Source organism: Zea mays, chromosome 4 (assembly GCF_902167145.1).
Source record: "Zea mays cultivar B73 chromosome 4, Zm-B73-REFERENCE-NAM-5.0, whole genome shotgun sequence".
Classification (NCBI taxonomy): Eukaryota; Viridiplantae; Streptophyta; class Magnoliopsida; order Poales; family Poaceae; genus Zea; species Zea mays.
Genome location: NC_050099.1, coordinates 242,670,225 through 242,681,946, shown reverse-complemented (window position 1 = coordinate 242,681,946; position 11,722 = coordinate 242,670,225).

Sequence of the window (11,722 nt, the reverse complement as noted above, 5' to 3'; positions counted from 1 at the left end):
ATGATGGTTGATCTTGTGCTTGTGGAGGCTCTTTGGATTCCTTAGGACACACATCCCCAATGGACATGTTCCTTAGCGCGACGCATGGAGCCTCTTCATCATCTAGCTCATCAAGATCAACTTGCTCTAATTGAGAGCCGTTAGTCTCATCAAACACAATGTCACAAGAAACTTCAACAAGTCCAGTGGACTTGTTAAAGACTCTATATGCCCTTGTGTTTGAATCATAACCAAGTAAAAATCCTTCTACAGCCTTGGGAGCAAATTTAGATTTTCTACCTCTTTTAACAAGAATAAAGCATTTGCTACCAAAGACTCTAAAATATGAAACATTGGGCTTTTTACCGGTGAGGAGTTCATAAGATGTCTTCTTGAGGATTCGGTGAAGGTAGAGACGATTGATGGCGTAGCAAGCGGTGTTGATTGCTTCCGCCCAAAACCGGTCCGAAGTCTTGTACTCATCAAGAATGGTCCTCGCCATGTCAAGTAGAGTTCTATTCTTCCTCTCCACTACACAATTTTGTTGTGGTGTGTAGGGAGAAGAGAACTCATGCTTGATGCCCTCCTCCTCAAGAAAACCTTCTATTTGTGAGTTCTTGAACTCCGTCCCTTTGTCGCTTCTAATCTTTTTAATCCTTAAGCCGAACTTGTTTTGAGCTCGTCTCAAGAATCCCTTTAAAGTCTCTTGGGTTTGAGATTTTTCCTGCAAAAAGAACACCCAAGTGAAGCGAGAATAATCATCCACAATAACAAGACAATACTTACTCCCGCCGATGCTTATGTAAGCAATCGGGCCGAATAGGTCCATGTGGAGTAACTCAAGCGGCCTGTTGGTCGTCATGATGTTCTTGTTTGGATGATGAACACCAACTTGCTTTCCTGCTTAACATGCGCTACAAACCCTGTCTTTCTCAAAATTAACATTGGTTAATCCCAAAATGTGCTCTCCCTTTAGAAGCTTGTGAAGATTCTTCATCCCAACGTGGGCTAGTCGGTGATGCCAGAGCCAACCCATGTTAGTCTTAGCAATTAAACAAGTGTCGAGTTCAGCTCTATTAAAATCAACTAAGTATTGCTGACCCTCTAACACTCCCTTAAATGCTATTGAATCATCACTTCTTCTAAAGACAGTAACACCTATATCCGTAAAAAGACAGTTGTAACCCATTTTGCATAATTGAGAAACAGAAAGCAAATTGTAATCTAAAGAATCTACAAGAAAAACATTGGAAATGGAATGGTCAGGAGATATAGCAATTTTACCAAGTCCATTGACCAAACCTTGATTTCCATCCCCGAATGTGATAGCTCTTTGGGGTTCATGGTTTTTCTCGTAGGAGGAGAACATTCTTTTCTCCCCAGTCGTGTGGTTTGTGCACCCGCTATCAATTATCGAACTTGAGCCCCCGGATGCATAAACCTACAAAACAAATTTAGGCCTTGTTCTTAGGTACCCAAACGGTCTTGGGTCCTTTGACATTAGAAACAAGCACCTTGGGTACCCAAACACAAGTCTTTGATCCCTTGTGTTTGGCCCCAACATATTTGACAACTATTTTGCCTGATTTGTTAGTGAGCACATATGAAGCATCAAAAGTCTTAAATGAAATATTAGGTTCATTTGATGCAATAGGAGTTTTCTTCTTAGGCAATTTAGCATGAGTGGATTGCCTAGAACTAGATGCCTCACTCTTATACATAAAAAGCATTATGAGAGCCAGAGTGAGACTTCCTAGAATGAAATTCTCCTAATTTTGTGTTCGGGGTAACCGGCAGGGTATAAAATGTAACCCTCGTTATCCTGAACCATGGGAGCCTTACCCTTAACAAAATTAGACAATTTCTTAGGGGCACTAAGCTTGACATTGTTTCCCTGTTGGAAGCCAATGCCATCCTTAATGCCAGGGCGTCTCCCACTATAGAGCATGCTTATAGCAAATTGAAATTTTTCATTTTCTAAGTCATGCTCATTAATTTTGGCACTAAGTTGAGCTATGTGATCATTTTGTTGTTTAATTAAAGCTAGGTGATCATGAATAGCATCAATATTAATATCTCTACATCTAGTACAAATAGTAATATGCTCAACGGTAGATGTAGAGGGTTTGCAAGCATTTAATTCAACAATCTTAGCATGTAAAATAGCATTTTCATCTCTAAGATTGGAAATAGAAACATTGCAAACGTTTAAATCTTTAGCCTTAGCAATTAATTTTTCATTCTCAATTTTAAGGCTAGAGAGGGATGCATTCAATTTGTCAATCTTAGCAATTAATTTAGCATTATCATTCTTAAGACTAACAATTGAATCATCACAAACATTTGAACTCTCAACCTTAGCAATTAATTTCCCATTTTCATTCCTAAGGTTGGCAATAGTATCATGACAAGAACTTAACTCACTAGTTAATTTTTTACATTTTTCTACCTCTAGAGCATAAGCATTTTTGACCTTAACATGCTTTTTATTTTCTTTAATTAGGAAGTCCTCTTGGCTATCCAAGAGTTCATCCTTCTCATGAATAGCACTAATCAATTCATTTAATTTTTCTTTTTGTTGCATGTTAAGATTGGCAAAAAGAGTAAGCAAGTTATCCTCATCATCACTAGAATTATCCTCATCACTAGAAGTTGCATACTTAGTGGAGGATCTTGATTTTACCTTCTTCTTCTTGCCGTCATTTGCCATGAGGCACTTGTGGCTGACGTTGGGGAAGAGAAGACCTTTGTTGACGGCAATGTTGGCGGCGTCCTCGTCGGAGGAGGAGTCGGTGGAGCTCTCGTCGGAGTCCCACTCCCGGCAAACATGGGCATCGCCGCTCTTCTTCTTGTAGTATCTCTTCTTTTCCTTCTTCTTTCCCCTCTTGTCGTCGCCCCTGTCACTGTCACTAGAAATAGGACATTTTGCTATAAAGTGACCGGGCCTACCACATTTGTAGCAAACCTTCTTGGAGCGGGGTTTGTAATCCTTCCCCCTCCTTTGATTGAGGATTTGGCGGAAGCTCTTGATGATGAGCGCCATTTACTTGTTGTCGAGCTTGGAGGCGTCGATGGGGAGTCTACTTGGTGTAGACTCTTCTTTCTTTTCCTCCGTCGCCTTGAATGCGACGGGTTGTACATCGGGTGTGGAGGAGGCGCCTTGCTCGATGATTTTCTTGGAGCCCTTGATCATCAATTCAAAGCTCACAAATTTTCCTATAAATTCCTCAGGAGACATTAGTTTATACCTTGGATCACCACGAATTAATTGAACTTGTGTAGGGTTAAGAAAAACGAGTGATCTAAGAATAACCTTGACCATTTCATGGTCATCCCATTTGGTGCTCCCGAGGTTGCGCACTTGGTTCACCAAAGTCTTGAACCGGTTGTACATTGCTTGTGGCTCCTCCCCTTGATGAAGCATGAAGCGACCGAGCTCCCCCTCGATCGTCTCCCTCTTGGTGATCTTGGTCACCTCGTCTCCTTCGTGCGCGATCTTGAGCACGTCCCAAATCTCCTTTGCACTCTTCAACCCTTGCACCTTATTATACTCCTCTCGGCTTAGAGAGGCGAGGAGTATAGTAGTGGCTTGGGAGTTGAAGTGTTGGATTTATTCGACCTCCTCCAAATCATAATCCTTGTCCCCCTTCTTTGGTACGTGCGCTCTATACTCAACAATATCCCATATGCTTTTGTGGAGTGAGGTTAGGTGATGCCTCATTTTATCACTCCACATAGAATAATCTTTACCATCAAACATAGGTGGCTTGCCTAATGGGACAAAAAGTAATGGAGTGCGTTTTGAAATACAAGGGTAGCGAAGGGGCATCTTACTATACTTATTGAGCTCATGGCGCTTAGAAGTGGCGGATGTTGATTCCGAACCGGAGGTGGAGGGTGACGAAGAGTCGGTCTCGTAGTAGACCACCTTCTTCATCTTCTTCTTCTTGTCACCCTTCCGTTGGGACTTGATGGAGGAAGAGGATTCCTCCTTGTGCTTGTGGGCGGACTCCCTTGAGTGTGTTCTCCCCGAGCTTGCGGACTTGTCGCCGGTCCCGATCTCCCTCAAGGTGGATGCTCCGGACATCACTTCGAGCGGTTAGGCTCTAATGAAGTACCGGGCTCTGATACCAATTGAAAGTCGCCTAGAGGGGGGTTGAATAGGCAAATCTGAAATTTATAAGGTTTAAGCACAACTACGAGCCGGGGTTAGCGTTAGAAATATAACGAGTCTGAAAGAGAGGGCAAAAACAAATCACAAGCAAATAAAGCGGATGACACAGTGATTTGTTTTACCGAGGTTTGGTTCTTGCAAACCTACTCCCCGTTGAGGTGGTCACAAAGACCGGGTCTCTTTCAACCCTTTCCCTCTCTCAAACGGTCACCTAGACCGAGTGAGCTTCTCTTCTCAATCAAACGGGACACCAAGTCCACACAAGGACCACCACACAATTGGTGTCTCTTGCCTTGATTACAATTGAGTTGGAAACAAGAAAGAAGGAAGAAGAAAAGCAATCCAAGCGCAATAACTCAAATGAACACAATTGTCTCTCTCACTAGTCACTATTTGATTGGAATGATCTTTGGACTTGGGAGAGGATTTGATCTCTTTGTTTGTGTCTTGGAATGAAGTCTAGAGCTCTTGTATGAGGTTTGATGGCTGAAAACTTGGATGCATTGAAATGTGGTGGTTGGGGGGTATTTATAGCCCCAACCACCAAAATGACCGTTGGTGGAGGCTGCTGTCGTATGGCACACCGGACAGTCCGGTGCGCCAGCCACGTCACCAGACCGTTGGGTTCTGACCGTTGGAGCTTCTGACAACTGGGCCACCGAACAGGTCCTGTTCACTGTCCGGTGCGCCTTCTAGCGTTGCTCTGACTTCTGCGCGCGCAGGCGCGCACTGTTCACTTTTACTGTTCCTTTGCAGACGACCGTTGGCGCGAAGTAGCCGTTGCTCCGCTGGCACACCGGACAGTCTGGTGTCACACCGGACAGTCCGGTGAATTATAGCGGAGTGGCTCCCCGAATTCCCGAGGTTGGCAAGTTTAGAGTCGATCTCCCTGGTGCACCGGACACTGTCCGGTGGTGCACCGGACAGTCCGGTGGGCCAGACCAGGGCACACTTCGGTTGTCTTTTGCTCTTTTTATTTCAACCCTTTCTTGGACTTTATATTGGTTTGTGTTGAACCTTTGGCACCTGTAGAACTCATAATCTAGAGCAAACTAGTTAGTCCAATTGATTTGTGTTGGGCAATTCAACCACCAAAATTCATATAGGAAATGGTGTAAGCCTATTTCCCTTTCACTTTGGTAAATAGGCAAGTCCTTAAGTTTGCATCTTCAGAAGAAAAATCCACTAAATATAGATTGTTGTATCTAAATCCTTTGAACACCATTGACTCATCATCCATTTTTGACACAACAATCTCTGTAGGAGTGAATAAGCATTGGAGGCCAAGATCACAAAGTTGACTCACTGATAGCAAGTTGAAGCTTAATGGCGCAACCAAGAGAACATTTGAAATGGAATGATCATTTGAGATTGCCACCTTGCCTTTGTTAATGAGTAACTCATTTTGAAGGTACTGGCCTTTGTTGAACTTTTGCACACTTGTGGCAAGATGTTCGTTTTAATCTTAAGTTTTTTGACTTCATTTATAAGCCTTTCATTGTCCACTGCCAACTCATTGTAAATGTCATTGCTTTCTATGGCAACTGTAAGGAAAATGAACCCTGGTTCATTTGGCTAATTGAGTTTTAGTGTTTGATGATTAACACAATCTGTGGACTAATATGTTTGCTAGTGTTTATAGTTGTAGTTCATAGGATGCGAAGAGGATTGGACTTAGGAAATGAGGATGCAACACCTCAAAAGAAGACATAAAAAGATGCATAAAAGTCCAAGACTCAAGAACAAAAGAAGCCCGAAGGAATCAGCGAAGAAACCCTAGAAGAGGGTTGTCAGCCAGCGCCTGGTGGCGCACCGGACAGTGAACAATACCTATCCGATGCACACCAAACTATCCGGTGGGACAACCAGACAGTATGCGCAGAAGGGCTGCAGACAGGCGCCCTCGGGCTATAGCAACGGACAGTCGGTAACGGTCGGATCAAACGGTCGACTACTATAGACGCCAACGGTCGGCTGACGTGGCGTGCACCGGACACAGCACAGTGCATGTCCGATGGTGCACCGGACTGTCCGGTGCGCCCGACGACAGAAAGCTGTTGCTTTCTGTCCAACTGCTAGTTTGAGGGTTGGGGGCTATAAATACCACCCCAACCGGCCATTCTCAAGTGTGAGAGCCCAAGCAACATACCAAGGCATATAGTGCACATTTCCAAGAACTCAAACACCCAAGTGCTTAATAGAATCACTCGGTGATTAGCGTAGGTGCTTTGCGAAGTGCTTAGGTTAGTTAGACCGCTTTAGCGCTTGCCCTAGGTAAATCCTAGTTAGTTGAGCGAGTTTAGATAAACCACCAACCCCTCGGCTCTTGCGCGAGCCATTATTGTACCGAGTGGGGCGAGAGTCTTACGAGACCGTGACAACTGCGTTTGTGTCACGGCCGCCACCGTGTACCGATGGGAATGAGGCTCGCGGCGTTTTGGCCGGAAGCTCGATAGTGGAGACGGCGGGGAGCGTCCAAGAGGAGCCGGAAGCGGAGCACCACTTGCGCGTGTAGAAGGTTCGCGACTCTCTACGAAGTTACTCAACCGAGGTGCTTGGTCCTCGCGTGGGCTTCCCTTTGCGTAGGGGCACCAACGAGGATTAGTCGGGACCTTGCGCGGTTCCGGATACCTCGGTAAAAATACCAGCGTCATCCACGAGAGTTTGCATCTCTACCTTGCCCTTTAAGTTTCCGCATTTATATTAAGCATTTAAGTTTTAATCTTGTACTCATACTTATATAGTGTAGATTGAAACTTAGGTATTGCGGTAGAGATAGCAACACTTAGACAAAACCTAGTTTGCACATTCTAGTTTGATTATTCGCATAGGTTTTTCTCTAGAGATTTATTTGTGTCCTAGTTTAGTGAAACTTTTAGAAGTCCTAATTCACCCCCCACTTAGGTGTCACCCGTTTCCTTCAAGTGGTATCAAAGCCCGGTTTGGCTCATTTGAAATGCTTTAGCTTCACCGCTAAAAGAGCCGACGCTTTTTAGAGGAAGGGATGGATACACATAGGCCACCACACTTCGATGGCACTAACTTTCCATATTATAGTGCTAGAATGGCTTGTTACCTAGAGGTCGTTGATCTAGGTGTTTGGAGAGTCACTCGTGATGGGATGAAACCCACCACGAGTGAGGAAAAAGAAATTCATTTAAATGCTAGAGCCAAAAATTGCTTGTATGAATCTCTTAGCATGGATATTTTTAATCAAGTATTTACCTTGAAAACTGCTAATGAGATTTTGCTAAAATTGCATGAGCTCCATGACGGCACATCCAATGTCCGTGAGCAAAAACATTGCCTAGTCTTAAATGAGTATAATACTTTGGCTATGAAAGATGGTGAGCTTGTTAGAGACATGTACTCTTGTTTAAATCTAATTATCAATGAGATCAATTCTATTGGCATTAATAAGCTAGGTGATGCGGACATTGTAAGGAAGATTATCTCACTGCTACCACAACAAAGATATGGAAGCATCATCACCATCCTTCACAACATGGAGGATTTGAGTACCATGACCCCGACCATTGTAATTGGGAAAATCGTGGCCTTTGAGATGTCGCGAAAAATGTGTCGAGGAGAGGAGCCAACTTCCTCAAGGCCATATGTTTTTGCATGTGATGAAAGGAAGGGTAAAAAGAAGGCTCCCACTCCAAGTTCCTCAAGTGAAGAAGAGGAAGAAGAACAAAGTGATGATGATGAAGATATTCAACCATGCACATCATCCTCCAAAGACGAAGAAACAATCTGACGCGTCGGAAAGGTAATGGGGATGAACCACAAGATTAATCTTATGGGTGTGCCCTTGCAGGTCGAGAATCTTCTCTTTAACATTGACAGGAAAGAGCAAAGAATGAGAGGAAGCTTCGTATGTGGGGAGAAGGGCCACTTCAGGGACAACTGTCCATCTATGGCCGAACCCAAAAAGGAAAGGAGCAAAGGCAAGGCGCTAACAAGTGTCAAGACTTGGGATGATTCTTCAAGTGAAGATGAACCTCCAAGGACGCGCAGCCACCGGTCCTCATCACGCTCATCACGGTCATCACGCAAATGCCTTATGGCAAGAGGTAAATGAGCATTCCATCCTCTAGTGATGAAAGTAGTAGTGATGATGAAGGTGAGGGAAAGCCCTCCGTAGATGAGCTTGCGGAATCCGTTAAATTTTTTTAGGATGTTTGCACTAAGCAAAAAGCTCAACTTAAAACTTTGAAAAATAAGTTGATTAGCTCCCAAAATGATTATAAAGGATTGCTAGAAAAATTTGAAACTTTTGCAAACTTAAATAGTGAGCTGTCAACTAAAATTGAGCTATTAGAATCTAGTGCTCCATCCACTGCTACTAATGATGGCCTTATTAAAAAGAATGAAAACTTAAGGCTAAGTTAGCTAACTCCCAAGAAGCTATTGAAAATTTGCTAGAGAAAATGGAAATTCTTAGCATACATAATAATGAGCTAACTACTAAGCTAGAAACATTGGTAGTACCCCAGAAGTGTCTTTGGTTGAAATACCTGAAATTATTAAGAAAAATGCTTCTACTTCCTGCCTTGATTTAATTAATGATACTAACCCCTGCAACCAAGTTCTTGTTAAGAATATTGTTGTAGAAACATGTCCGGATAAGGTTGCAAAGGAAAATGAGGAATTAAGGCAAGAGGTGGCTCGCCTTGGCAAGACTTTATATGACAAGAAAGGAAAAGCCAAACAAATCCGACCTCCACAGGATAACACCACTGCGGGAGTGAACAAGCTTATGGAGGGTGAAACTGTATTTTGTAGGTTATGCCACAAGGAAGGCCACAAGTCTTTCCAATGCAAGGCGATGACCGGGGATAAGCAAAGGCAAAAGCTCAAGCAAAAGCCATCAAGCAAAATCTCCAACACCTACATCAAAAAGGTGGATAAAAAGGCTGATACACCATATTTGATCAAGAAGAAAAAAATGGAAAGGTGATAGCAATCAAGGCCAACAAGCAAGCCAACAAAGTAAAAGGGGCCAAACGCATATGGGTGCCAAAAGAAATAATTTCAACCATGAAAAGCACCAAGAAGGTTTGGATCCCGAAGGGAAGTGAGTAGTCCGAAGATCTTCGGGAAATTTGGAGACTTGGCAAAGTTGGGATGTATATCATGGGATACATCATATTGGATCAAGTTCGTTGCCAAGTGGGTTAGTAAAAATATTGGACCCAAATTTCCCACCCATGTCTAAGGTAACTAGATTTATTGTATTCTTTATTTTTAGATATGCGTATCTATTTACTGTGTATCTAGTTTACCTTTCATGCCTAGTATTACAATTGATATTTATTTTTGTTTAAATGCATGCATACTAGGTAAATCACATGGTAGGATTGCTTGCTTTCAATTCATACACTTAAGCAAACCTACATGGTTTAAAATGTTTATTTAAGCACGACACATAGCTTCTTTATCACTCCATAATAAATGATACATCAATTGATATGTTTAATGCCACAAGTGGTAAAACGCTCATATTCTACAATTTGTATCATTTAACTTATATGTGCCAAAGTTCGAATTATAGACAATTTGCCCCTTTTGATATCAAATCAAAGTGCATGCCTCCTACAAGTATTCAAAACTTGTATGCACACTTTCAGGGGGAGGTTACTCTATAATCTAATACTTTGAGACTAATACCTTTTTCAAGTCAATTTCATGTGATAGTCTCATTGTAAGGAAAATGAAGTCCCCGGAGAAAGACAACAATCTTCTACTGCAAATCTACAAGAACTCTTCATTTTACATCATTTACATGTCTTCTCCGACATTTGGTTAGACTATATTTCATATCTTATACTTCCTTGATGCTATACATGCATAACTGGTTAAATCATATTCTGTTACCTATGCATAGGGAAGTTGGTCTAACCCCTCTAGTTTTCACATGCTTTTTTCTAAGTAGAAGATCTCTGTCAGGGGAGTATTTCTTGGTCTCTAAAAAGGGAAGAAATGTCTTTCTAAAAGAGAACACTCATTTAGGGGGAGTAACTATTTGGTTCAACTGGTACCCTACGTGTGGTTTAATTTAGTATCATTTGACAAAAATCTTATAAGGGCAAGTCTTATTTACTTCCTACATGCTTTTAATATCTTCCTTTTCGGTGGTTGATGCCAAAGGGAGAGAAGTTTAGGGACCAAAGCAATGAAAAATGTATCAAACACCAAACCACCAATTTAAAATTTTAAGTCTTCAAGTGGCTTTTCAAGTGGTTTTGGTTTTTTGGTCCAAAATAGGAAGTAAGTGAATTATGGAGTTAGGCGGAGGCTTAAGTCCATAATATCACATTTTGGGGACAAACATGCATCCTAGCAAGTAGATTGCATATTTTCATTCAAATGTCTGTATTATTTGCTTGCTTTGGTTGTGTTGTCATCAATCACCAAAAAGGGGGATATTGTAAGGAAAATGGACCCCGGACCATTTGGCTAATTGAGTTTTGGTGTTTGATGATTAACACAATCTGTGGACTAATATGTTCGCTAATGTTTATAATTGTAGTTCATAGGATGCAAAGAGGATTGGAATTAGGAAATGAGGATGCAACACCTCAAAAAAAGACATAAAAAGATGCATAAAAGTCCAAGACTCAAGAACAAAAGAAGCCCGAAGGAATCAGCGAAGAAACCCTAGAAGAGGGCTGTCAGCCAGCGCCTGGTGGCGCACCGGACAGTGAACAGTACATGTCTGATGCGCACCGGACTGTCCGATGGGACAATCGGACAGTCTGCGTAGAAGGGCCACAGACAGGCGCCCTCGGGCTGTAGCACTGGACTGTCCGGTGTGCACCGGACAGTCGGTAACGGTCGGATCCAACGGTCGACTGCTACAGACGCCAACGGTCGGCTGACGTGGCGTGCACTGGACACAACACAGTGCCTGCCCGGTGGTGCACCAGACTGTCCGGTGCGCTCGACGACAGAAATCTGTTGCTTTCTGTCCAACGGCTAGTTTGGGGGTTGGGGGCTATAAATACCACCCCAACCGGCCATTCTCAAGTGTGAAAGCCCAAGCAACATACCAAGGCATATAGTGCACATTTCCAAGAGCTCAAACACCCAAGTGCTTAATAGAATCACTCGGTGATTAGCGTAGGTGCTTTGCGAAGTGCTTAGGTTAGTTAGACCGCTTTAGCGCTTGCTCTAGGTAAATCCTAGCTAGTTGAGTGAGTTTAGATAAACCACCAACCCCTCGGCTCTTGCGCGAGCCATTATTGTATCGAGTGGGGCGAGAGTCTTGCGAGACCGTGACAACCACGTTTGTGTCACGACCGACACCATGTACCGACGGGAACGAGGCCCTCAACGTTTCGGCCGGACGCTCGATAGTGGAGACGGCGGGGAGCATCCGAGAGGAGCCGAAAGCGGAGCATCACTTGCACGTGGAGAAGGCCAGCGGCTCTCTACAAAGTTACTCGACCGAGGTGCTTGGTCCTCGCGTGGGCTTCCCTTTGCGTAGGGGCACCAACGAGGATTAGTTGGGACCTTGCGCGGTTCCGGATACCTCGGTAAAAATACCGACGTCATCCACGAGAG